The sequence below is a fragment of the Orbicella faveolata genome, unplaced genomic scaffold, assembly GCF_042242905.1.
Source record: "Orbicella faveolata isolate gen_17 unplaced genomic scaffold, um_ofav_v1 contig_13, whole genome shotgun sequence".
NCBI classification, from domain to species: domain Eukaryota; kingdom Metazoa; phylum Cnidaria; class Anthozoa; order Scleractinia; family Merulinidae; genus Orbicella; species Orbicella faveolata.
This window is the reverse complement of record NW_028301540.1, coordinates 2,042,918-2,070,000: the sequence shown is the minus strand read 5'-3', so window position 1 is coordinate 2,070,000 and position 27,083 is coordinate 2,042,918. Positions and strand designations below refer to the sequence as shown.

The following is a 27,083-nucleotide window of genomic DNA, read 5'->3' as shown; positions in this document are numbered from 1 at the left end:
TTAAATTTTCTTTTTTTTTCCGTTTTCAAGAACTTTGCAAGTTGCTATAGCTGGATCTTGACTCTGGTGCCTTGTTTACAGGTCCATGTGTCTTTGTGTTTGAAGTAATGCAGTACATGTAAACTAATGAAAGTTGTTATTTGGTGGTTTTTACATGTAGATGGAAAGTCCTACCAAAGAAAACCGAACCTCATCGCTATCATTTATGGTGGTACTGAAGTAATCCGAGGACAACACGAAAACATCACGATGAATGCATCACTTTCCTATGACCCGGTTGTTGGACTAGGTAACTACTCCAAGATGAACTTCACCTGGCATTATGGTGAGATCAAAGGCAACTATTCTGGCCTACAGACAGCGGTGAGAGACTCCTTCACAGGAATAAACCAGTCAAATGTTTATTATATTGGGAATGATTCTGGACTTGAAGTTATCTTCAATACTGCCTCTTCCATGTTCCAGGACCTGAGGACTTTAGTAGTTAAACTGGTGGTGGCAAAAGATTATCGCAGCTCAAGTGATCATCAAGTTATACACTTGGTAAAAGGGAATCCGCCTCAAATATCTCAACGGTATGAAAGTCGAACATTGTTTATCAATTCTGTCATTTTCCCCCTGGTCTGCAGTCTACATTTGAGCCCTGGTCTGCAGTTTGCAATTTGCAGTCTGCAGTTTACACTGACCGCTCAAGGAACTATAATGTTGATTCTATTCTCTGCATTATTATACTGTATGGTACAGGTAGTGGCAGATATCCAGCTGATAACACCACGACTTCACACCAAACAAAATAACTTAAGTGGCTATTAAGTCCAATCGGAGCATAGTTGGATAAATTAGCTATTCAGAAATAAACAGAATTGAATAATTAATAAAACATTAATTTATTAAAATGCCAGTACACCAGAACAATGCAATAATTAACAGCATGTGCTTCAGAAGACACAAAAGACATACATGGGCTGTTAATAGATTTTTCAGTTATTTTATTTATTTATTCATTCATTTATTTATTTTTTAATATAATTTTTTCAATTCTTTACGGGTAGTGGTCCCAAACCAATGCTTGTCGCTGGTTCTGGATGCAATTGATACCCTGGTTCACTTTAGTACTTTTAGTTATTATTTCTTACTTTCATTGGAACATCTTTTGCCACTAACCGACAAAGTTCTTGATACTAATGTTAGAATAGCATGACATCCATGCGAAGAAAGAACTGCTTATTAGCTCATAGCCATGAAATAAACAAGCGCAGTTACTCAAAGATTGCTTATTTGTTTCATATCATAACCAAGGTCTTACCTCCTTCCAAGGATAAAAGCTGTTCAAAGGCATTATTTAAGAAATAAAAAAAACATGTACCGTGTTTCTATCGAGTTATAGAAACATGAACAGAAGTTTGGGAGAACGAGAAATGCTGTGGGAATACGAGCCACGGGCTTTTTTGAGTTCTCCCAAACTTTCACTCGTGAGTGTTTCTATTTAACAATTAGATTATGAGCTCGAGATTTCTATGAGGTTATCGAATAATGTAATTGTTTTAGTAAAATTCATACTAAAATTTACTTCAAATAACGGTTTCCAATTATTTCTTGACGTATTATTAAACTTTGCGCCTGAAAAAGATCGCTGGGATTGAATTGCCATTTAAAATCGAAGTTGTGTGCGCGCGCATCAGCTTTTTAAATATTTTCAACTTTTTTAAAAGTCAAGAAACCGTAAATGTCCTTCGTTTAGACTTCTCAAAAATTTAATTATTCATTTGCATCAGAATTCCCCCCAAAACTTTAGAAAAACGAAAAATACGTCGCCATTTCCAAGACGACCTCCAGCCACTGCACACTAATGGCTGATAGTGTTCAATGGCTCAGCCAATCAGATTACAGCATTTCCGTTAGTATACTAGTAAAATTCTACTAATAAACGATTAGATTATGAGCTCGAGATTTCTGTTTAAAGGATAAGAGTGTTTCTGTCTCAGAACTATCGCCTGATAGTTGCCCTGCGGAAATTTAATATTCTAAAACAAATATTTGCGCGAGAAGTGAAGCTTCGAGGGCAAATATGTTAGTTTTAAGAACATCAAATTTCCAAGGGGCAACTATCAGACCGATATTTCTGAGACATAAACACTCTATTGTCTTTATTGTTTACCACTAAATTTTCCACCGCGCGCCAGTTAAAACATCATTTTGAATTATTTTCAACTTTTTTTAGATGAAAGCCGTGAAAGCCAAATGTAAAATTTGAAAAAGAAAACAAGCAAAAACCCTCTTAATACAATTTCAATTGTTTATTTTCTATAAGCCCGCTTGTTTCCAGACATATTTTTGCGGACGAAAACTATCCATCCGGGTATTTACCTCGGACAGGCACTATGGGCTGATAGTGTCTGTCTGCAAATGAACACTAACGTGTCACGTGATCAATTTAAACCAATGAGAATTGGAGAAGATTTAGTGGTGAACTATCACGGATAGAAATCAAGAACGAATAATCTAATTGTTTTAGTATAAATCTACTAGTCGTTCAAAACTTTATCTAAATCCTCTTCACAGACACTTCGAAAACGCCAGGAGCGGCCATCATTTTGTTAACAAAGATACTCTGCTACGCTACTCACTATCTAACACAGAATAGATAGTGAGTAGCGTAGCCAATCAGAGAACGGCATTCGTGACAGAATGCTAGCAGATTTTTACTAAAACTTAATAGAAACACGGAGAACAGGTTTTCTATTTCTTTTAGAAAACACCGCGACGAAAAAAGGAAAACAACTTGTTAACTCTGATTATCAAAATGTAAATTCTCTTTGCTCGCACCATCAGTACATCAACAGCTCGTGCTAGTTCTGTTTCTATCGAGTTATAGAAACACGATTTTTAACCAATCAGCGCGCATATTTTCTTAGGCTGTTTTCTAAACATGAAATAATATTTACATGAATTGTATTTTCATTTGACTTTCAGATGTATAATAAATTGTGAACCTAAAATCAGTCCATCAGTTAAACTAAGTATCCAGTCACAGTGCTATGGAGGGTAGTGCTCCACGATTTCTTCATACCAATGGATACTTTATAAACAATACCCATCTGCCACAAATAATGACAACGTTTGGAGGAAAATACAAGATTTGCGACTAATCACAACTACACCCCTCAATTCTAGCAGTATTGTGATCAAAGAGGGCTCCCTTGCTGGCGAAAAGTATTACCGGCTGGCAGTGTTTGTTCAAACTACGGACGGTCAACAAGGAATGAGTACTCGTGACATCTCCACTTCATCACCACCTTCAGGGGGAACATGTTCCATCACTCCATCAAATGGAACCTCACTGAAGACTGTTTTTAACTTGAGCTGTAATGACTGGGAAAGCGACAGCAATCCCCTGTCTTACCGGTTTCAGTATCAACTACAGCATGGTCTACATGGGCTGTTGTATGACGGTGCTAGTAATAGTGTTAGCTCATGGCTGCCTTCTGGAAACTTGTCTTGGAATTATACTTTGAAGGTCAATGTCACGGTGACTAATAAGAATGGCGTCTCTGCTCCAGCAGTTCATTTGTCTGTGCAGGTACAGTATGTCCTTGATTATATTAACTCTTGCATCACATTACAAATGAATAACATACGTGCATATTAAATAACAGGTGTGCAGGTACAGTATATGCTTGTTTACATCAACTCTTGCATCACATTACAAATGAATAACATACATGCATATTAAATAACAGGTGTGCAGGTACAGTATATGCTTGTTTACATCAACTCTTGCATCACATTACAAATGAATAACATACATGCATATCAAATAACAGATTGTCACTTTCAACAAGCAATATGTTGTCACATATTACACATTAATCCTTCTGTAGGTTGAACCATTTCCAGAGCTGTGGAGACCAGAACACATCACCAGACTTGTCACAGCAAACAACAGCGAGTTTAATAATGCAATCAAAAATGGGGATCTTAGCAAAGCAGAACAGATAGCAAACGCAGTCCTTCAAGCAGTTTTAGAAGATACTACAACAGATTCAACAAAAATATCCAAGGTAATGAACTGTCTCATTAAATTGCTATTTATTTAACTACATGCAGTTTATTCTGCACCATATTTCCAAAGTTATCATTTCATCTAGGTTACGAGTAGTTTCTCTCTTGCTTTGCCTGTCGAGTGTGACGTAAAAGAAAGGCGAGAAAAATTGGCCACATGAAATCCTGCGGGCAAGAAGCGCTTCTTGACCCAAGGATTTCACGAGGCCATATAATGATGGACTAAGCGAAAGAGGAACTGCTTGTAGTCTACATATCATCAGAAGAGCATAAATTTAATTGAGTTGAGTTTTGTTTCTGTACATTTAAATCAGATTCACACAACTTATACTGTTGTTATAAGCTGCAACTAGTGCAGGTATTTCACAACTTGTTATAATTTGCGACTTCAAAATTGATTGGTTGATTATTTTTTGATCCTCTCCTTAATTTGCTTTACATTAATGACCATGTTATCACTGTAATTAAGTGTGGTTATGAACATTTGAGTTCCTTAAACAAAGGAATCTCTGTTCATCGTGTTCAAACATGAGGAAATCAAACCTATATGATTTGTCCAAAACATAGCCTGCGTGCAGACGTCTACTTTCTCGAGGGAACAGTGAGGTCTGTGAAGCCAGGCACGGTTCCTGACATTTGCCGTTGTCTTTTCACTGTCGGCTTCCAAGCTATTTAGCTCCATTCTCGTTTCTGAAGGGTATGATGCTCTGTGTTATCAAGAGGAGTTTAAATGAAGTACAGGTATCTGTCTTGAATCCGTTTGACTACGGTGATAACAAATGTTTATAGCTCATAGCTAGGTCTGCATGGTTTCCAATTTAGCACCTTTGAAGTTTGGCATAAGTATATTTTACTAGGCGGTTTCCCTCTCGTGACTGATAACTCTCTAGAGCAGAATGCTGCAAATAAGGGACTGGATGCCGTTCATGATTTCCCAATAGGGGCCTGACACCACTTTATCGGACCAAGTAGTTCTTGTGTTATCTCTTTGTCATTCTTTAGCAAGAATGATCACTCTGATTAAATGAGTATTTTAGTGAAATGGATGGATTCCTGTTACCCACATCTGTCAACAGTATTCTGCCATTCTGCTTCCAGCAGACGTACAAAGAATAACACACAACCGGACGCGTTAAGTCAATAAGAAACATACCAAACGTTATACCGCATATCAAACACCACATAGATTATGTCGAGTATCTCGTGTTGATACACAGATGGCCAATCAGAGTCGACTTTTAAAGGGCTAATTGTCAAGCAACTCATTAGAGCATGGTCCTTGAATTCTGGAGAATTAGCAGAACACTGAAACACAATTAGCAACGGTGCTTCTTAAATGTCAATTTTTCTCTGTGAAGGGAAATTATAGTAGAAGTTTGCATGCAGGCTAATTGCCTAGACAGTGGTCTTGACATGTTTAAATTAGCCAATCAAGTTAATTTGCAGGCAATTATCTATATAATATAACTAATTATAATGATAATTATAATCATCTTTATTTATCGAGGGTAACACCAAACAGTGAAAAAGGTAAAGTCTGCGTACGAGCCAGTGGCCCATCAGGCCGGAGCTTATCCCGGTTTCCGTAGCATGAAGCGACTAGAAGTATTTCTACTCCCCCCTGGATGGGATGCTAGTCCATCGCAGGGTTACCCCCAGCTTTAAGTTCGCCGGTACTCATTTATACACCTGGGTGGAGAGAGGCACTGTGAGAGTAAAGTGTCTTGCCCAAGTACACAACACAATGTCCCCGGCCAGGGCTCGAACCCGAAGACGAACGCACTAACCATGAGGCCACCGCGCCTCTCACAACTAAACAGAATAAAAAGATGAGCTATTAAAAACTAATAATATTAATAGAATTATCATTGTTATCATTATTATCATTATTATTATTATTATCATTGTTATGATTATTATTATTATATTTACTATTATATGCTTAAAGGCAAATGCTTAACAGTTATCTGTTTTTGGAATGTGCTGAAAAAATGTCAGTACAGAAATTCATGTGACAATGTTCTCCCTACAATTTATATAAATTGCAGATTCAAGACTCCATCATTGAAAAGATTGTCTCGCTGCAAGTGAAAAGTCTTCCAGACCTTTTGCAAAGCTCCACCATTATAGGGTCTGCTATTCAGGAAACAGAGACAGTGTCTGTCAAGTCACTGGTGAGCAAAATAAATGTGTTTGCGAAGAGGAGATGAACAGAGAAGGGGATTCCCCTTTCCTGGTTTCTCTAAATATTTCTACTCTTACATAATCATTAAGTCTCGATCAGTTTCTCGAATTGCGAGTTTGGGACATCTGTAAAGAGACAATCATACTCCGATATCAAGTCAGGCATGTGTAGCCATTATAAGCTACAACAGGCTGTGAAAAGCTATTGTAGCCTCAGATTCAGCCAAGCAGGGAACTTATTTAGTTGCTGATGACACTTTATATTGATAGGGATCTTCATTGTCTGCTGTTGATTCAATGACGTCATTTGTACGGGACACTACTCAAGCAAAAGATGTGGCAAAGATACCGCTAGTCACCCAATCTGCAGAAAACTTAGGGTCCTGTCTTAACAGCTTGCTGAAGGCAGGGGCAGTCATTGCATCAGGAGATGTTGGTTCTGATCTTCAAGAAAAGGTTAATATTTGCCTTCTTGTATTGTTAAGGGCGGTCAGTTGTTACTACATTGAAATACACAAGGACACACTTTGATCTATAACTTCGACGATAATCAACGACATCTTTCCTTAACATTACCTAACTTGCATTCGGCACTAATAATTAAATGAAGAATCCTTACACTAACACTCGTTACAGTAATTAAATGTTTCTCAAGCTTAGCACTGGTTACATGTTTTCCCACACATGACTCGGCTTACATGTTTTCCTATGCTTGGCACCGGTGACATGTTTTCCCACACATGACTTGGCCTACATGTGTTCCTACACATGACTCGTCTTACATGTTTTCCCACACATGACTCGCCTTACACATTTTCTTACGCTTGACACTCGTTACATGTTTTCCCACACATGACTCGGCCTACATGTTTTCTCACACATGACTCGTCTTACATGTTACCCTATGCTTGGCACTGGTTACATGATTTCCCTCACATGAGTCGGCTTACATGTTTTCCCATGCTTGGCACTGGTTACTTGTTTTCCCACACATGACTCCGCTTTCATGGTTTCATATGCTTGGGACTGGTTACATGTTTTCCCACACATGACTCTGCTTACATGTTTTTCCATGCTTAGCACTGGTTGCATGTCTTCCCAGATTTAACTCGTCTTACATAGTTTTCTATGCTTGGGACTGGTTACATGTTTTCCCACACATGACTCGTCTTACATGTTTTTCCATGCTTGGCACTGGTTACATGTTTTCCCACACATGACTCGTCTTACATGTTTTTCCATGCTTGGCACTCGTTACATGTTTTCCCACACATGACTGGTCTTACACGTTTTCCTATGCTTCGCACTGGTTACATGTTTTCCCACACATGACTCTGCTTACATGTTTTCCCATGCTTAGCACTGGTTACATGTTTCCCCAGACATGACTCGTCTTACATGCTTTTCTATCATTGACACTGGTTTCATGTTTTCCATCTCATGACTTGCCTTACATCCTTTCTCACACTTGTGATTGGTTGACCACATGTGGGTACTTTGGAGCTTGCTTTATAAAACAACATTTTTTTCCCTCAGGGTAAATATTTAGTCAAGAGATCCATGGACATCATTAGCTTAGTTGGAGATGCAGTGCTGGCATTAAGAGTCCCGGATGAAGAAATGATATCGATTGAGACAACGAGACTGACCATGACCTTAGGCCGCCATAGCCCGGATAAACTTGTAGGATTAAATATTGAAGAAAAAGATGCTAGATTTGTTTTGCCGGCTGCAAAGAAAGCATTGGAATCCAGCGGAATACTAGGAGCAAGTTTTGTGGATACTCAGGTATGGATATTGTATCAAGCAGCAGATGACGACAGTTCTTAGGGAAACAAGTTTGTTGTCCTTTTAAACCTGACATTTCTGAAACGCGTGGTTTGAGATGTTTTCCTCGACTACATCTCGAGAAAGACTGAGAAACTTATTGTTCCACTCATGACCGGAAATAAAGCGCACAATATCCACAGTCCTTCATGGAGTTTTAGAGAGTCGCTAAACAAAACGTTTTTTGAGTAGCACCGTGGTCTTGGACGTGGTCTTTAAACCTAGGTACATTTCTTTTGTATTGTAACGATGGATTTGACTGTTTATCGAAAGCTCTCGATCTCTTTCTTACTGTCCATGACATCAACAAGCTTTATTTCCCCTCGGACCAACAAGAATATTTTTTAACAAGGTTATATATTAATAGAGTTAGGGGCCAGGCTACCTGAAATAACTAGAGAGTTAAATCAAAGGAGACCTACGGCCAAACTCGTGGATTAAGTAATCTAGAGGTGAACCATGTTGGTGAATTTGCAATTACTAGTCTAATATTAAAAGCTGTTAAAACAAGCTGGGTTAGTACTACGTAAGGTCGCACTTATTTTACAAAGCGTAGGGTTTTGTTGCACAAATATCACAAAGACATACCTCCAGAATAGCTACGGTGCCAAAATTGCAGCTGAACATGGAGTGGTAAAGGCAAAGGGTTCTTGAGTCAGAGTGAGCACTCCTACCCAAAAAAATCATAAAGTACTCCCTTCCCCAACCCAAATCTTGATGTTGATATTTGTCTGCCTGCTGAGGTTACTGGGAAAATTTGCATGTATTCAAGAACATTTTTTCTTTTCGTACGAGCTTACAGACCTTTCTCGTTGCGTTTCACTCTAGGCTATAGGCAAAGGTTTCTTACGGGTCTCTACATTTATTGCACATAAAATACATCAAAATAAGTAGCCTCTTTTGCATGCATTTTCAGTGTTGATCCAAAAAATCTGTCGACCCATAAATATGTGTTCCAAAAAGAGCACAGGGCTTTCTTTCCCTTTTTTATCTTCTTAATCAGGATGCAAAAGTGTGAAAAAAAGACAGGGTAAAAATCATTTTAAGCTTATCAAAATCAAGTATTTGGGAATTTCTTTCCGAGTTTATGTGCATTTCACATCCCGCTCAGAGTTCAGATCAATGGCCGTTTTTTGTTGGAGACGTTTAAATTAACGCCTAAAACGTGAAAGGCGTCTGGTATTAAAACGGGACGCATTTAAGTACATAGCCTAACAAAAAAAAAAAACCCTTTAAAAAAAATCAAAGGAGACCTATGGTCAAACTCTTGGATTAAGTAATCTAGAGATGAAACATGTTGACGAACTTGCAATTATTGGTGTATTTTTAAAGGCTGTTAAAACAAGCGGGGTTCGTACCACGCAAGGTCGCACTTATCTCAGAAAGCGTAGGCTTTTTCGTTGGCTTTCGTTGCACACATATTACAGAATAGCTAGGGTGTCAAAATTGAAGCCGAACATGGAATGGTAAAGGCTAAGGGTTCTTGGGTCACACAGGACACTCCTGCCAAAAAAATTAGTAGACTACTCCCCCAGCACACACATAGACACACACACACACACACACACACACACACACACACACACACACACACACATACACGCATCTTGATGTTGATGTTTGTCTGCCTGCTGGGAAAATTTGCATGTATTCAAGTCGTAGGAGCTTACAGACCTTTTTCATTGCATTTCACTCAAAGCTATTGGTAAGGTTTCTTATGAGACAGCACTTCTTTTCCAATGTGGAACTGCTTGTCTCTATCTATATTGCACGTAAAATATATCAAAATAAGTAGCCTCTTTTGCAAGCATTTTCAGTGTTGACCCAAAAAACCTGTCCACCCATAAACATGTGCTCCTACGAGCTCACAGGGTGTTTCTTTCCCTTTGTTATCTTTTCAATCAGGAAGCAAAAGTGTAAACACAAGACAGGGTAAAAATCATTTAAGCCTATCAAAATCAAGTATTTGGGAATTTTTTTTCCAAGTTTATGTACATTTCACATCCCATCCATCCCAGGTTTAGATGTTACTAAATTATAAAAATGAAATTACAATATCATATAGTGGTGCAGATGTTTGTCCTGGTTTCGTTCATTGAAAAGTGTTCGTTTCGCTCATGTAAGTTCATTAAGGTCGTCGAATAAGACACATTCTCATCAAAGCTTACCACATTAACATGAGACTGAGGTAACTTTCCAGCAAACAAATGCTCATCTCCTGGTCATTTTTAACGCCTGGACGAGTCAAATGCTCATGGAAATTCAGCCTTCAAGTTGGCCATAGTACTAGTCAACTCCACTTCAATTTAGCGAAACACCTAACATTAATGATCGTGTAAACGCTACAAAATCATCAATTCGAACTGGCACGATGCTCGTTTTGAGTAGTAGCCGCGCAAACACGATAACGAGGCTCGCGCTGACTGCACGGTTACTATTCCAATAAACCGTCGGGCTCGGTTACCATTTCAACATGGCGTATCCACGAGTATAAAAAGGCAGGCAGCCAGGTCTACAGATGTCATTTGCAATACTTGTTTAAACCCGATATCTCATGTGGACCACCGTCCCTTTAAATTTGTTAATACCGTGCAGTTGATGGAAGTTTTTGTTCTTTTTGCAGATGCTATCAATCCCATTCAATCCTTACACCTGGGACAGTACTAAGCAAAGAGTCAACTCTGATGTCCTAGCTCTGGACTTAAAAGATGACACACGCAAGCTGATCAAAGTATCAAATCTCTCAAACAACGTCATCATCGTTGCACCATTACAAAACCAGACGGTCTCCTTCGAAAATGCGCAGTATTTCACCCAGAATGACGATCTACGTTTTCACGTAATTGATGTTAAGTAGGAAAATACCCTGATGATGCTGGAAATCACGCCTACTGAGGCAAATACAAATCTTCATGTATACCTACGATATGGTCAGCGGCCAACCACCCAAGAGCATGACCTCAATGCCACTGTCTCGAAGAGCGAAAAGTGTGTTTGGTCACCGGGTGCGCATGGCAGAAAGGATGGCAAAACTAAATGTTCCCAGCTAACGAGTCCAATAGAAACTCTCGCCAAGCGACCAGGGAAGTACTTTCTTGGAGTGCAAGGCTATAACAGAAGTGGAACAAACTCTCACAAGAGGGACAAAAGATCATGTTTCGGAAATAGACGACAAAAGCGTTCATGTGTCGAGGTCAAGGATCCCCCTCCCACTTCCCCTCAGGACGAAAATGTCACTGTGGTGCCAGTATACGATTCTAAATCGGATCAAAACTATACTCTGAGGGTTGCCCTTGGGAGCTGTGTCTTCTGGTCAGAGGACAGAGAAAAGTGGATAACAGAGGGCTGTCGGGTGAGTGGTGTAAATGTTCTTCAGTCAGGTCTCATTTGTCATTTTTCATTTTGCAATCTAGTGATCTTTAGAAGCCTCTGCTTCTGAAATTCTGATATGAAAGAGTAATCCGCCGCAATTGTCCAGGGCATTTAATAGTTTTCGTAATTTCACTCGGGGTGTAGCACTCTAGTGCTTGTTTACGACAAATTTGCCTTCTATGAACCAATCCGAATTGAAGTAATTATTTCAAGCCTCTGATGAAATTCTTTTTATAGTGAAATTTTTAACAGACTGGCAGAGAAAAAAAATAATTTTGATAGGACGTTTTACGAGCAACGTGGTCAGCTTTTGTTAGCCTACGTACTACAAATGATAATGTGGAGAATTTTAAATGATTTAATTTAATTTCGTTTTTTTCTGTTTATTTTTTACCAGGTTTTATCAGCAACATACAACGCATTTATTAATTGTTCCTGTAATCATCTGACTTCATTTGGAGGAGCTCTTTTGATTAAACCGAATCCCATTGATTTTGACAAGGTCTCAGTGGAGTTCAAGGATCTCGAAGAAACTGGGAATGTTGTAGTTATTGTGATGATCTCTGTAGTTCTCCTGTGTTATATTGTCGTGCTGGTTATCGTCAGAAAAGCGGATCAAAAAGACGCCAGAAATGTAAGCATCGATTAGGACAGTTTATTTCGATAGGGTCCATAATTACAGTCAAGGCTGTAGTCTTCCTTATGGCCCTATATAACATGACTTATTACAGGAAGTTTAACCATATCGATTTATAAGAATTAATGTTGGGTTCAACTGTAAAATCCGCTGTTTTGAACATCTTTACAAACTTGCCGGGTTCTACCCTGGAATCCAACGATTTCAGTTCAACAATTTTGGAATTTGTACAAAAGCAGCTTGTAAAAAAATTGTTGTAAATTTAAGCACACCGGGCTAGCAGAGGCTTGAAGCTGTACCCTCGGAGAAACTTTTCGGTCTTTTATCCGATGCAGCTCAAAATGCAGTGATAAAACTTTTAATTTCAAACAATCGTATGGGGTTTTTTGTTATTACTTAAATAATTTTTCCCTGTTAAGGCCCAAAATGTAGTTAATTCGGATGGAACTCGTTAAGATAAAGTGAAATGCGAAAACCTTATTGAAAAAGACATGATGATAGATGCGAATGCAGCCATAACACTACTGGAAAAAAGACCAGAAAAAAATTTTCAGGCTTTGCAAAATAGAGGGAAATTCAAAGCTCCAAACTCTATATCTTCAAAAGGGATTAAGCTTCTTTAAGTACTTTTTAACTTTCTGACGGTCCTGCTGAAATGATCGAGCTGGGACGTAAAAAATTGTAGAGTCAAGTGATTTATGGAAGAAAAAAAAGTGGCAATTACAGTTGATTGATTGGTTGATATAGGAACAAATTAAATTTAGCGGAACAACTCCTTACGGTCACCTCGTTAATACAGTCACCTCGTTATTACGGCCGTGTTGGTTTTTTGTCCTGCCGAAACGCCCGTACATTTTCTCATAAGAAAACCCTGTCCATGCGGCCACCCCGTCAATACGGCCAACGATTACGTTCTGAAATCCCAACTTACAACCAACCAAATACGCATTTGTTGTTGTTGTTTTTTTTTTTGGTTAAACAAAAGAAAAAATATTGCGCGATTCTCTTGTTTATTCAAACGTCTGTAACATGTCATTGACCTCTGTCGTTAACATATCAAACACAATTTCCTTCTCAAAGATGTCACTTAAAATAGATCCCATTAATGCCGTGAAATTTTCATGGCCCGTTGGTGACCGTTTTAACGGGGTTCCAGTTTATTCGTTATTATCATGATCTTAGCTTGAGCCGTTAAAACTTCAGGTCTAGTATCTCACAGTACATTAATAAGTGAAATCCACTTTGATTCCTAGACTAGTCTGCCAGTGCATCTACCCTCCACACCAAGCTGCTCACACATCTATCGGATAATCATTTCCACGGGCGTGTGGAGAAATTCAGGTACAACAGCTAAGGTTGCCATGGAGATATACGGTGGTGAAGGAAGCAGCGGAATCGTTCAGCTAAACTTAGACGAGCCTGGCAGGGATAATTTTCTCTTTACTCGTGGAAACACCGATGTGTTTGTTCTTAATCTTAGTCAGTCTCTTGGCGCGATTCATACAGTGCGAATTGGTCATGACAACTCTGGTGAGAGCCCTTCCTGGTTTCTAGAAGAAATTGTTGTTCTTGACGAACAGGTGAATCACGCTTGGACGTTTACCAGCAGCCAGTGGCTTGCTCTGGAGCGAGAAGACGGTCTTATTGAGCGAATCATTAAACAGGCGCCAAATGAGGGCACTTTTAGACACGAGATGGTAAAACGTTGGTGGAGAGGTCTGACCGAAACCCATCTTTGGATTTCAGTTCTAGCGAAGCCGAGGAGAAGCCGCTTTACAAGAGTACAGCGGGCGTCGTGCTGCCTGTCAGTGCTGCTTACAGCCATGTTTGCTAACGCGATGTTCTATAAGTTGAATGGCAAATCTGAGCAAGTCCTACAAGTAGGACCCCTGAAATTCTCGTGGGCTCAAATTATTATCACTTTTAAAAGTGCACTTATTGTTGCACCCATAAACATTGTGACAGTATTCCTTTTTCAGAAAGGAGTAAGTGAGACTGCGTGTTGTCGTAAAGCTAAGTGGCTTACTTACCTGGCCTGGTTCTTCTTGTTTGGTTTTTGTAGTGTTTCTGCTTCGTTTACCATCTTCTACAGCTTGATTTGGGGAAAGAGCACCAGCGAGCAGTGGCTAGCGACAGCACTTATATCACTGGGGCAGAATGTGACAATTACAGAGCCTGCTAAAGTGTTATTCATTGCGACATTCCTCGCAGCCATTCTCAAATGGAAAAGGAGTAGATCTGAAGGACGCCAAAGCCATAAAGCAGCTAAAAGTAGCCCCTCACAACAAGGACTCTGGAAAATGAAGCTATCTGAAGTGGAAGACATGAGGAAACAACAGCTAAAGAAAAAGAACTCGTCGCTTCTTTACTTCGAGCTTGTCGTTTACGTCCTGTTCATCTTCCTGGTGATGGTTTTGTGTTATGGCAACCGGAATAGTTACCAATATCATATGACAAAGTCCATCCGGGATGGGTTACCAAACTTCGAAAAGGTAAGTATTGTCAACAATGAAACAAGTCTGGGTTAACTCCAAAGTGAGTTATTATGTGGATTCGTTTGGTATTTTTATCTCTTCATAGTTAATATAGGAGAATGGTTATGAAGTCCGGCAAACATCAAAGGAGAAAACAAAGATGCCAAGATTTATGTTGGAAGGTCCACGACCGTGCACAATCTTTTGTTTTGCGTTCATACACTATATATGAGTTACCAAATCAAAACATTTCTATTGGTTAGTTCCTCGGTCAGTAGTAAACAACTATTTTGTTTTGTGCACGATTAAGGCCAAAAAAGAGAGCAAAACCATACAATAAAGAACTTTCTCGAGTTTCATAACCATTCCACCCTATTAACTAAGATTTGTTGAGCTGTTCTTTTCAACATATTCTACAAAATGAGCAGTACGAACAGTAGGCGTGATGTTTAAAACCAAAGCGAAATGTTATTCAATTAATTCAGCTGAGTCAGAGCGGTTTTCACTTGAGTGTCGAAAAGTAAATTGGTTTTGTCGTATCATGCTACACGATTGGCTTAAAAAACTCGCGCCATTTTGTCAAACATAACCAATCGTGACTCGTCCGCACACGTTTTCCCGCGCTTTGCGTCAGCTTCATGTATTTACTTCGATCATCGATTGGTTCATTTGTCTGTGTTCTTTGTGACTGGCTTAAATGATTACCTTGGTTTTGGTTTTACGATAGTCATTTGGAAGCCGCTCTATGTTGTTAGAGAGGTTTTCAATTGAGCGTTGAAAAGTAACTGGCTATTTGGAATAATGCGGAATTAATAGTGATTTTTTTATTCTGGAATAAGGTCAGTCGAACGCACCCTGAGAATGAGTCCAACCTATTTTAGTGCTTAGAACGTGGCGTCACAAGACATGCGGAATGGAAGCGATTTCGGCTCGGTCCATAACCTTGGGGGAAAAAGGGAACAAGGGAAATATTACTGCAGTATGGAACTCGCGTTAGTTCAATAACATTCATATATTCACCGGTCCATTTTCTCTTCCTCTTTTTTCTATGACAGGTTAATGATAACGAGAAGCTCTGGAGCTGGTTAAATGAGGCTTTTATCCCAGGTGTGTTTGTGGGCAGATGGTACAATGGCCAACAAGAGAATCAAACGGTGTACATAGGAGACAAGCACTCAATCCTTGTTGGGATGGCTCGAGCCCGCCAACTAAGAGTTAAACCGAGTAAGTTTTAGTCTCAAAGCTCAATGTTTTGCAATGGCAATAATCGCCACTTTAATTGTATCCGGAAGAAAGTGCATACAGAGGCTCAGATAATGGCTAATCCATGGCGGTCTTAAGAGTCACTGACCGGAAATATCGAGAATGGCTGGTCAGGTTAGAAAAATCGAAAATCCTGAAACTTTGCCTGAAAAACGCTTTTAGGGAGCTGCTTTCGAAAATATTATTCCGATTTTCTTAGAATTTAAAGTATTCGAGAAATTCGCAAAAAACGAAAATACAGCTTTTTGCCTCATTAAATATGCAAAAAATATCTGGAAAATTGACAAAGTTCTCGGTATTGAAACAATTTACAAAACTAGAACTCGGGGTAAACTTAGCATAAGAGCTTTACCTTTCTTCTATCTAACAATAGGAAGTTTTAAATTTTTCAAGCATTTTGAAGGGTTTCGTCGACCGTCGAAGAATTGCCTTGTCAAGCCCCTATGAAAACGGCAAAAATTGCGTAGTTTTACGGGCTTAAAACGCATCTTGGTATGTCTGATATGGAACTAAAACAAGTACTGTGCAAAAGAGTGTCGCTTCTACTATAATAATATGGTAAAAAAATTTCTGAGCAATTAAGGTTCACACAGGTAAAATGCAAAAGTTCGCGACAGTCTCTTCTCAAATTTGCATAATGCGGTATGTTCAAAAACTCTATTGTCGAGCACCCTAGTCGGTTTTTGTTTCCATTTGTGGGCCATGCTTTGTGGGAAATATACAAAAAGATAGTTGATCCATGTCGTTATTACAACATTGTTTCATTATTTCACGCAAGGTACATAAAACTACAGAAAAAGCCCAAAATATAAGTTCAAAGTCACATAGACTAAACACGCTGGCGTCACGTAATATTTATTTTCAGTTAGCTCCAATTGAAATCACTAGATTATTGAGGTTTAGACATTTGCTTTTAATAGAGACATATCAGGGTTTGTCTTTCCCGCTTATATACACTCGATTAGTCTGCAAATATTCGAAAGACTGGTGTTGTAAAGTAAATTTTAGCATGTGTGTCGATTTTGATCTTGATGGAAAACGAATTAATTAAATACAAGAAATGAAACGAAGAGGTTTTATTAACGTGATCCAGCCAGACCAAGGAAGCAAGTTTTCTTGAAAAATAGAGTAAGATTGTTTGAAATCGATCCCGCGATCTGACCTCGGTTGGAATTCGGCCTGGTCCAAACGTCGCGTTTCTGCCGTGCCGACCTCAAATAAATGTGTCCCGGCAGTGGCAATGACAAGAGAACAGCGGTGATTCCAAACGTCGAGTTCAATCAGTCGCGCAGAAGATCGGAAGACGCTTGCTTTGCTGAAGGCCATTTTAAATGCTATAAATATTAGCAGCGGCAGCTGATGCAGGCTATGAATTCAGTTCGGAACGGTACGTAAAAGCACGCCGAAGTCAAGTCGCCCTACACGGCATGCAAACTATATTCATTCCCCCGGGAAGGGGGCGGAGACTCATATAAAAAGAACGGGGATGCTCGTCGTACATTTTAGAGGTTAATCTTCAAAAGGTCCACCGCGAGAGCTTTTGCGGTACCTTTTACGGGGATTGAACCGAAAAATATGACAGAGGATAATGTGTTATGTAAACGGTTGTCAGTTTAACCATCGATTTTCCCTCTTTCTTTATTATTTGGAGACTATTAAGGCTAAGTAACTGAAGACACCAACAACGACAAAAAAACACTGTTAGAAATATATCGAGTAGTCACTCTACGAAGAGACTTTTCAATTATGCAAAAAAGTTCACCTAGCCTTAAAAACGTTTGTGTTTGCTGGCGCACGTTCTTACTGCCCAGATTTTTTGTTCTAAATACTGATTGAAGACGACCAAAAGTTAATCGAAGTATTTATTTCGACCCGATATTGGGTAAACTAAAACGCCTTTTAAGCCCATAAAATTACGCATTTTTTTCTGTTTCCACAGGGGCTTGAATTCTTCGACAGTCGACGGAACCTCTCAAAATTTAATTTAATATAAAGCTTTTAATATGCTTAGTTTATCCGGTGTTCTAGTCTTGTCTAGTCTTGCTTCAATGCAGGAGACCCTGTTCAATGCGAATACCGAGAACTTCGACTCAAGCGCGGCAGTAGCACGACGTTTGAAACCATGGATGCACTCAGTTCGGCAGGCTGAATTGAAGTCGGCGCGACTACGTATAGCACGGAAGGCCTAATGCCGTTCCGCACGGCAGTAGCGCGACTTGGCTTCGAACGGCATGCTCTTGCTATTCACGTGCCGAACTGAACCAGAGGGGTGGTGAATGGTAAATGCCAGACTGCGCGAGACGGCGAGACCAGCGCTATTCTTTGCGAGCCCGAGACATATTGACTTTTTAGATTGCGAAACCGAGACTTCAAAGTGTTTTGAGTGCGAGCGAGAGGGGCTCAGACTCTTGAAATTGAAGCTCCAGCTTTAGTTGAGAGCTATAAGAATGAGCGAGAATGAGCTTGTACAGAAGTCTTACAAAGGAAACTTTTGTCGTAAATACTTCTGCCTTTACGCGGCTCCACAGGGGACAACAGATAAGTTCTTCCACTTCGTGGGTTTCATCATGAGCTATCGTGGGTTGTGTGTGGCTTCTTGACTCTCCTTTATGACGCATGTTATTAACAAAGCCGCGCATGAGCACTGCGTAGGCCAAGCTTGGTTTGGTGAAAACGGAGGAAGTGGGTAAAAGGGATCACACCTTGATTGGCAAACTTTTGGCCACGTGAGTGGCCGTTTATTAAATCAAAAAAGTGTACATCATTTGTTTGCCAATCACCCATCTCTAAGGAAGAGCTAACCCTTGAAACGACCTCGCTCCCAGCAAAGGTGAGGGTGAAAACCGTTGGCGAGCCCCAGAATAAGACTATGCACCGGAGGAGACGGGGTGGAGGAGGGTATGAAATTCTAGCACGATGCTTTCTTTAATCGACGTGAAGGGAGAGAAAGCGTATCGAGGCATGTGACGTCATAACCGTGCGTAGTCCCGGAAGCCCCTTAGGCGGAAGTGAGAACAGAGTCATAACAAGCACCATAAAAACTATTTATTTTACCGGGTAAAATAAATCTCCTTTTAGCCTTTTAGCCAGCCTTTGCGAACAAGCTGGAACTAGAAATTCGACTATAGCACACCACGTTAGGATATCCTAGAACAAAATAACTGTTTTTTGGCGCCAAAATGACGTTGCGGTAAGTTTTGCAGCCTTTAGTGGAATTCAGACAATTTGGCAGAAGTTGGCATTAACATTTTCTCGGAAATTTGAAAGTTGCTTTATTGAAATTCAATATCAAGTGACGAGAAGACGTCATTTATTAAAACAAACAATCGAATCAGAACTTCGAAAGCCTTAACCTTGCAACTGCAAAAAGTCGAAACTCCGAGAGAGCTTCGTATAAAAATTGAAACAGCGAGACGCACATAACCGCTACAAAACGAGACTGCGAGACTCGTGAAATTCGACGGACGGAGCCGGGGTGGGGGCTCAAGGCCGTGATATATCATGGAGGGCCGAGAAAGATGTATCAAGCTCACAATACCTTCCGAATATATTGCTGCAAATGCACTAAAAGTACCTTCCGTTTTATAATTCATCCACTAGGTTGATTTTCCTGAGAACTACACCATGGAGAATGTCAAAAATACCAATTCCGAGCCCCTAGATTTAAAATGTTTTTTTTGGGGGAGGATGCCCCTAGACCCCTCTACAAACTTGCGCCGGCACCGCTCGTTTTCAAGCCCCCCACCTCCCCCCATCCCCCCTTCCTTCACTTAAAAAAAGACTCCGCCGTCCCTGTGAATTCATATCCTGCTGCATCAGCTGCAGTTGCTTTCTAGCATTTAAAAAGGTCTTCAGCAAAGCAGACTTTTTCCGATCTTCTGCACGACTGAATTAAATTCGACGTTTGAATCTTTCATAGCTTTTTGTAATGCCACAGCCCGGCCAAATGTATTTGAGTTCGGCACGGCAGAAGCACGACGTTTGGACTAGGCCGAATTCCAACCGAGGTCAGATCGCGGGATAGACATCAAACAGTCTTACCCTGTTTTTCAAGAAAACCTGCTTCCTTGGTCTAGCTGGATCATGTTAATAAAACCTCTTCGTTTCATTTAGTGCATCTAATTAATCCGTTTTCCATCAAGATCAAAATCGACACACAATGGTTAAAAAATACTTTAAAAGACCAGTCTCCTTTCGAATATTTGCAGACTAATCGAGTGTGTATAAACGGGAAAGACAAACCCCTATATGCTTCTATTACAAGCAAGTGTCTAAACCTCAATAATCGAGGAATTCCAATTGGAGCTAACTGAAAATATCTCTTACGTGACGCCAGTCACGTAATACATGTAGCGTGTTTAATCTATGTAACTTTGAACTTATATTTTGGGCTTTTTCTATAGATTTTTTTACAGATATCTTGCGTGAAATAATGAAGCAATGTTGCAGTAACGACATGGATCAACTGTCATTTTGTATATTTCCCACAAAGCATGGCCCACAAATGGAAACAAAAACCGACTAGGGTGCTCGACAATAGAGTTCTTTGAACATACCGCATTATGCAAATTTGAGAAGAGACTGTCGCGAACTTTTGCATTTTACCTGTGTGAACCTCGACTGCCCAGAAATTTTTTTCCATATTGTTATAGTACAAGCGACACTCTTTTGCACAGTACTTGTTTTAGTTCCATATCGGACATACCAAGATGCGTTTTAAGCCCGTAAAACTACGAAATTTTTGCCGTTTTCATAGGGGCTTGAAAAGGTAATTCTTCAACGGTCGACGGAATCCTTCAAAATGCTTGAAAAATTTAAAACTTCCTATTGTTAGATAGAAGAAAAGTAGAGCTCTTATGCTAAGTTTACCCCGAGTTCTAGTTTTGTAAATTGTTTCAATGCGAATACCGAGAACTTTGTCAATTTTCCAGATATTTTTTTTGCATATTTAATGAGGCAAAAAGCTATATTTCCTTTTTTTGCGAATTTCTCGAATACTTTAAATTCTAAGGAAATCGGAATAATATTTTCGAAAGTGGCTCTCTAAAAGCGTTCTTCAGGAGTTTCAGGATTTTCGATTTTTCTAACCTGGCCAGCCATTCTCGATATTTCCGGTCAGTGACTCTTAAAGGAGTTACGTCTCGGTTTGTGCATATTAACAAGTTTTGCCTACATATTTTAAGTGCGTCCTTTGTAATCCGTTTTAATCTTTTCCATCCTTTACCATCCTTGTTCCTTTATTGTTTATTATTATCTCTTTGGTGTTTCTCTACTGTAATAAGCTACTAGTATCTTTTTTATTTTCAATTTAAAGGTAATTTTGCATGTGGCCAAAATTACTTAAAATACTGTGACTGAGCTACTTCAGTCACTATTCTGTGAGCTGAAGACAGATAAACAATAGCCTCCATTTGGCGCGGAAATACCCTCGGATATTTGTCCTTGGACATTATCTGTTCTGCGAAGCGAACGGTTCTCCGAGAGTGTAGCTCGAGGCACACTGTGAGCTTTGAGGAATAGATAATGTCCACGGACAAATATCGGAGAATATTTTTGGGCCAAATGAAAGCTATTGTGTTTATTATCCTTCAAATATTTTTCGCAACACGCGCGGATTTGAAAATTGGAGAATATCACTCGGATATTCCCCAGTTTTTACTGGGACGAGTATTCAGTCGCGTGACGCGTTTAGACCAGTCGCGCGCGAGTTAAAATACTTAGTGGATTATAAATATATCTTACAATATGCTCAACAGCATTTTAAGTGTTTGATTGGTCAATAATGAGTGCAAAAATAGATTATAGAGTACAAATGGAGGTTATAGAGTGCAATACGGAAGTTCCTATGGAAACTGTAGGGGAAGCGCGAAATTTAAAAACAAAAAGCAAAATGGCTGAAAGCCGGTTTGCTTCGTCCGACGAAATAGTTGTTGACCAACTGAAACTAAATGCAAAAAATCAAAACACTACTAAATCAACACAAACGTGGTTGAATGTCTGGGGAAAATGGGCGAATGAAAGAAAATTCAATCCTAAACTGGAGGAGTACGAGCACGAAGACCTCGATAAAAAGTTACAAGTGTTTTACGCTGAAGTACGTACCAAAGATGGATTAGAGTACGAACCGGAGAGTTTGAAGTCCATGCTGACAGCCCTTGACCGTCATCTGCAAGAACATGACCACAAGTACTCAATTATAGGAGACCGTGAATTTTATCAGTCCAAGTTAGTGCTTGAGGGAAAAGTAAAATATCTTCGCCAGCAAGGAAAAGGGAAGAGGCCGAACGCGGCAAGTGCACTGACAGCCGAAGAAGAAGAAATACTTTGGACGGCAAAAAATCTCGGCGATTCCAGTCCAAGAGTTCTTTCTCAGACGATGTGGTGGGTTTTAAAGCAGTATTTTGGACTGAGGGGACGTCAGGAACACCGTTCAATGGAAGTCGAAGACTTCGAATTTGTGAAGACGACTGTGGCACGGAGTACATTGCATTTAGAGAACATCCAACGAAGACAGGACAGGGAGGACTTAACACAAAACATCGTACAGTTTTGCCCAAAATGTTCGCCACTGGTGGTCCAAGATGTCCAGTTTAATTTTTCAAGCAGTACCTAAGTCGACGTCCACTAGAGTTTCGAGACAAAGGTCCGTTTTACCTTGCCGTGATCGACGATCCCAAAACAGAAGTTTGGTACAAGAAGCAGCGGCTTGGCGTTAACAGCATCGACCATATGATGAAGAGTATCATCACGAATACGCCTTTGCAAACATCTAGCAAGAGGCTAAGTAATCACAGTGCAGGGAAGACGTTGGTAAAGAAACTTAGGGCAGCAAATGTTGAGAGGCAGTCTATTATTCAGGTGACCGGCCACGCAAAAGAAAAGTCGCTGAACGACCGTGACTACGATGAAGGAACTGAAAGGGAGCATCTGGAGCTATCACACATTTATCAGTGGAACTCTACAGACAACAACATCAAACAGTTCCTTACGATTTCCAGTGGGGTCTTTTACAACCAGGACGGAACAGATCCAGCAAGCAAGCAGCCATCATGCTTTCACCGTAAACAATTTCCACAACTGTCAAGTCACGTTTAACGTCATTCAAGGACAGTGCGGTTCACCCAAAAGCTCAGATCAGCATTAACTGTCTGTTCGAGCTAACTATTACGGAACAATTACAAACTTATCATCGCTTAACTGATTTTTCACGCTCTTGATTTAAAAACTTGATCAGAAGGTTCATAACGTTTTCCTAAAAAAAAATCACGCTTGGTTTACCTGTCACAAGGTTGTAATTGATTGGTTGAAATAAAACAATAAAACAATTACAGAGTTGCGTGTCCATGCAAGCGTGACGATCGCGTTTTCTTGATTTTTTTTTTTTTTATATAATTTTGTTGAGCATATTATAAATAGAAAATCGTATGATCGCTCGTGCATTTTGTTACATATGGTCACTCGTGATGTTTTTCAAGTTCCCAAATTGCACAAGCCGCAGGCGAGTGCAATTTTGAGAACTTGAAAAACATCACTCTTGCCCATATATAACGAAATGCACTCGCGTTCATACGATTTTCTATACTTATTAGGCCATCCCCCTTTTTTTTCTCTGTTTAGCGTCGTCCGACCGACCCAGATTTTCGCGCTTTCAAAAAAAAAAAAAAGTTACACAGAAGGCAATGAAGGCAATGACTCATTACTTCAAACAACTGTCACTTTAATCTCAAACATAAGCAATTTTTTGCTTTACAGATGTTTAGTTTTTCCCTGTTCTCGTTTGATTGTAACAACGACGTCGACATTTTCCTTCCTCCATTGCCGCCTTGTTGTTTCCAGGCTCCACAGATATTATGCTGAGGTACCGGGCCTCCTAGCTCCAGACTCCTTTTCCAATTTTATTTTTGTTTTTTTTTTTCCTTTTCCGACCGACCGACCCAAAATCAGAAAACGCATTCGACAATAAACGAAAAAAAAAAAGGGGGATGGCCTTAGATGTTTTGGTGGGTAGTATCGCTGTATATTTTTACGAGTTGTGCCGTATTTTGACGAGCCCGTAGAGCGAGTCAAAATACAAACAACGAGTAAAAATATAAGGCGATACTACACACCAAAACATCTAATAATAGAACTATTATTGAATTCGGTTTGTCGCGTTTACTATTGCTTTAACTAAAATTGTTCAAAAGCAAATATACTTGTTCCTTCTACATGTTGTAGGACCCTTGAAGTATGAGAAAAGCAGTCTGTGAGTTATATCTACTTAGAAATTTGTGTAAGGGCCAATTTCCAATTCCCTCGGTTTCAATAGGCAAGATTCACTCTAGTTCACTGACTTTAATTCGACTAACACTCCAATAAGACGCTCCTGTTTGCTTGTACATAATTCCATCAATCGTCCGCGTCTTTATCCGTCTTATCCGTCTTATCAGTCGTTACTTCGAGTGAATCGCATACACAACTACAACGTTTGCCGACGTTCGCCATTACATGCACACTCGAAAAGATCACGTGACTTAAACGCGGGAACTAAACGGCGGGAAAAATACATGAACAATACAGGGAACCCAGCAACAATTTGTCAAAGTAGGTTAATTCTGATTATAGCCTTAGCTAGTATGTTCTGATTAACCGCTTTGCAGTAGAACATAGCCTTCTTTAAGGCAGCTATTTTCTAATAATGGTTTTGTAAACATTTCAGCATCCTGTAAAGTTGACTATATGACGAGAATATTTCCGGTGTGCTACGACGGATACGGGCTAGAAAATGAGGATAGAACCCCCTATAGTAAACCAGCCTGGAAGCCCACCGACAACTCTTCGAGTCACGAGGAGCTACTTCGACTTTGCCCAAAGCCCTGGCGATACCAGAATCCGGAGGAGAGTGAAACTGTGCCCAAGTGGGGACAATTCTCATTTTACCCTGGTGGAGGATTCGTGGCTGACTTAGGATACGAGAACGCAACAGGTTTTAGCATTATTAAGAATTTAAAAACTAATGAGTGGCTGGACAGACAAACCAGAGCTGTTATTGTGGAATTCTCAGCCTTCAATCCTTCAATAAATGTTTTAGCCATTGCAACGTACTTCTACGAAGTTGGGGCGTCAGGACACACGGCAACGTTCAAGAGAATTGATGTTCTCTCTTTGCCTTCCACTCAGGCCGTCGCTAAACAGTTGTATATGATCTGTGTTCTTTTATTTATCATCTTCGTGCTGTGGTACCTTGGACGAGAGGGTTACAAGCTCTACAAGCGGGGTTTCCGGTATTTTTAATCCTTCTGGAACTGGTTAGAACTGTGTCAGTTGTTTTTCTCCGTGTTAGCTATTATTATGTATGTGGTACAATCGGAAAAAGTGTCTTCGGCGATCAGAAAATTACAAGAAAACGTGTATGGTCATGTGAGTTTCCAAGAAGCTCTGGTTTGGCGCGAGGTAGATAATGTCGTTCTTGGTTTGTTGGTGCTTGTAATCTCTGTGAAACTCTTGCGCCTGATAAGATTCAATAAACACGTTGCTGTGTTTTCCATAACATTGAAGAACAGTGCGAGACATCTCGCATCTTTCAGTGTTATTTTCTTAATTCTTTTCATTGCCTTCTTGCACTTTGGTATTCTGATTTTCGGAGCCGGATTTGAGCGCTATTCATCGTTTCTAAAAGCTAGTTTTTTCCAAGTAGAGTTGACTCTGGGTCGAGTGAAAGCAAGGCCAGTCAATCAGTTAGAGCTCACCAACAAAATGTTCGGAAGAATTTTCGCGGCCATGATTCTGCTGAGTACTACTATTTTGGCGATGAACTTCTTCATCGTCATACTGAACGACGCACTTGCAGAAGCAAAGAACACTGCAAAGGAAAGCCCACTTTACGACACTGGCGTGGACGAATGCAGCTGGAAGAAAACAAACCAACGGCATCAATTTTATGATAAGATAAGCAATAGTTTACGCCAACGGAAACTCGAGGAAACGTTAACCCGGTCAAGCATCAGGAAAAAAGCATCAGGAAATGCGAATCAAGGCAACTCGAAAAAAAAGTCCGTCCTTGATCAAGGCAGTAATATTGTATATCCGAAGCATGCAAGGAATGAGCATCGCTGCCATCTTAATAAGAAGGGAAAGAAAGTACGTTTCGCAGAGGATGTCACTAAGTCTCAACTGAGAAGGTTAAAGGCGATCAAGAAAGATCTGTTCCAACGCTTGGACAGTATAGTCCAAGCATATTCCAGAGAGGCCGGCCAGGAAGAGAAATTTCAGTTGATTATGAATGAGATGGGTGTTCATAACTCTTTGAATCCCATGGTAAACTTTACAGTTTTTTCGAATGAGTCATTTGAATACCACGAGCGACCAGTTAGCATTCCCGACATCATTGAATGAATGAAAAAAAATCTGAGGCCATATTAAAATTTTTTTATACATAATGTGACCGACTGAAAACAAATTAATTCCTTTAAGAAACAAACAAAGTATGCTTTGTTAAAAAAATGATTTGTGTTTCTACTAGTTTGTCCAGAGTATCCATTCTAACTTTTCAATTGTACTCCAGGAATTGTTCGACCTCACTAAGCGTTTTGTGGGATCTTTGCAGGCATAACCACATTTAAATAAATAATTAAATTGATCCTGGTACGGACTGAAAAAAATTTAAAAACTTGACCGAATAATTGTGTAATTTCCATTCATGACAGCATTGTAGCTAACGACTACGTTGCTATTGTCAACTGCCCTGTATTTCCAGCCTTATGGTTATTTTGAGCGAACGATACCTTTTAATTTTTCGCTTATTAGTTTAAATTATGTATAAATATTGAGTCCCAATAAAGTTGTTGTACTTGAACCAGGTTGTGTGACGAACTAAGATTTTGCCAAGTGGGCCACTAAAGCAGCCCTACGCGCATTTTTTATTATCTTCCAAAGAAACATCCAAGCAACGCAAATGTGAACATTTTTTGTTTTTTTAAATCTTTCATTCACTTTTTGTTTTCTATTTAATCGATTATTTCTTTGCATTGGTCATTTTGCTTTTTGTTTATTTTGTCTTTCTATTGCAAGATAATACGGCGAGTTTATGTTACAACACGATGTGTCAGCCGAGAGAGTGCCCTTAAACATGCAAAAGAAAACTCGGTCGATGTCCAGCCATCTTAACCAACCCACATTTGGCTTCAAAGGGAATGTTGTTGTATTTCTTGTTGTTGTTTTGTTGTTGTTTTGTTGTTGTTGTTGTTGTCGTTTGGCACTGACCGAACTAGTGTGACGGCCTCAGG

At 39.8% G+C, this 27,083-nt stretch overlaps 2 pseudogenes across 1 annotated transcript in view; both read left to right on the top strand.

The window, feature by feature from the left end:
* The window catches only part of LOC149114615 (polycystin-1-like protein 2), a 34,583-nt pseudogene extending 7,957 nt beyond the window's left edge, over nt 1–26,626 (top strand). Inside the window, exons 3-13 of the transcript XR_016205838.1 lie at nt 161–575; nt 2,974–3,580; nt 3,882–4,061; nt 6,111–6,236; nt 6,517–6,702; nt 7,783–8,034; nt 10,697–11,425; nt 11,843–12,079; nt 13,336–14,574; nt 15,612–15,780; nt 24,518–26,626. The product of XR_016205838.1 is annotated as a polycystin-1-like protein 2 (transcript). The remainder of the gene's footprint in view (nt 1–160; nt 576–2,973; nt 3,581–3,881; nt 4,062–6,110; nt 6,237–6,516; nt 6,703–7,782; nt 8,035–10,696; nt 11,426–11,842; nt 12,080–13,335; nt 14,575–15,611; nt 15,781–24,517) is intronic.
* LOC149114616 (uncharacterized protein KIAA1958-like) lies at nt 21,618–23,044 on the top strand (annotated as a pseudogene).
* Nucleotides 26,627–27,083: the final 457 nt, after the last annotated feature.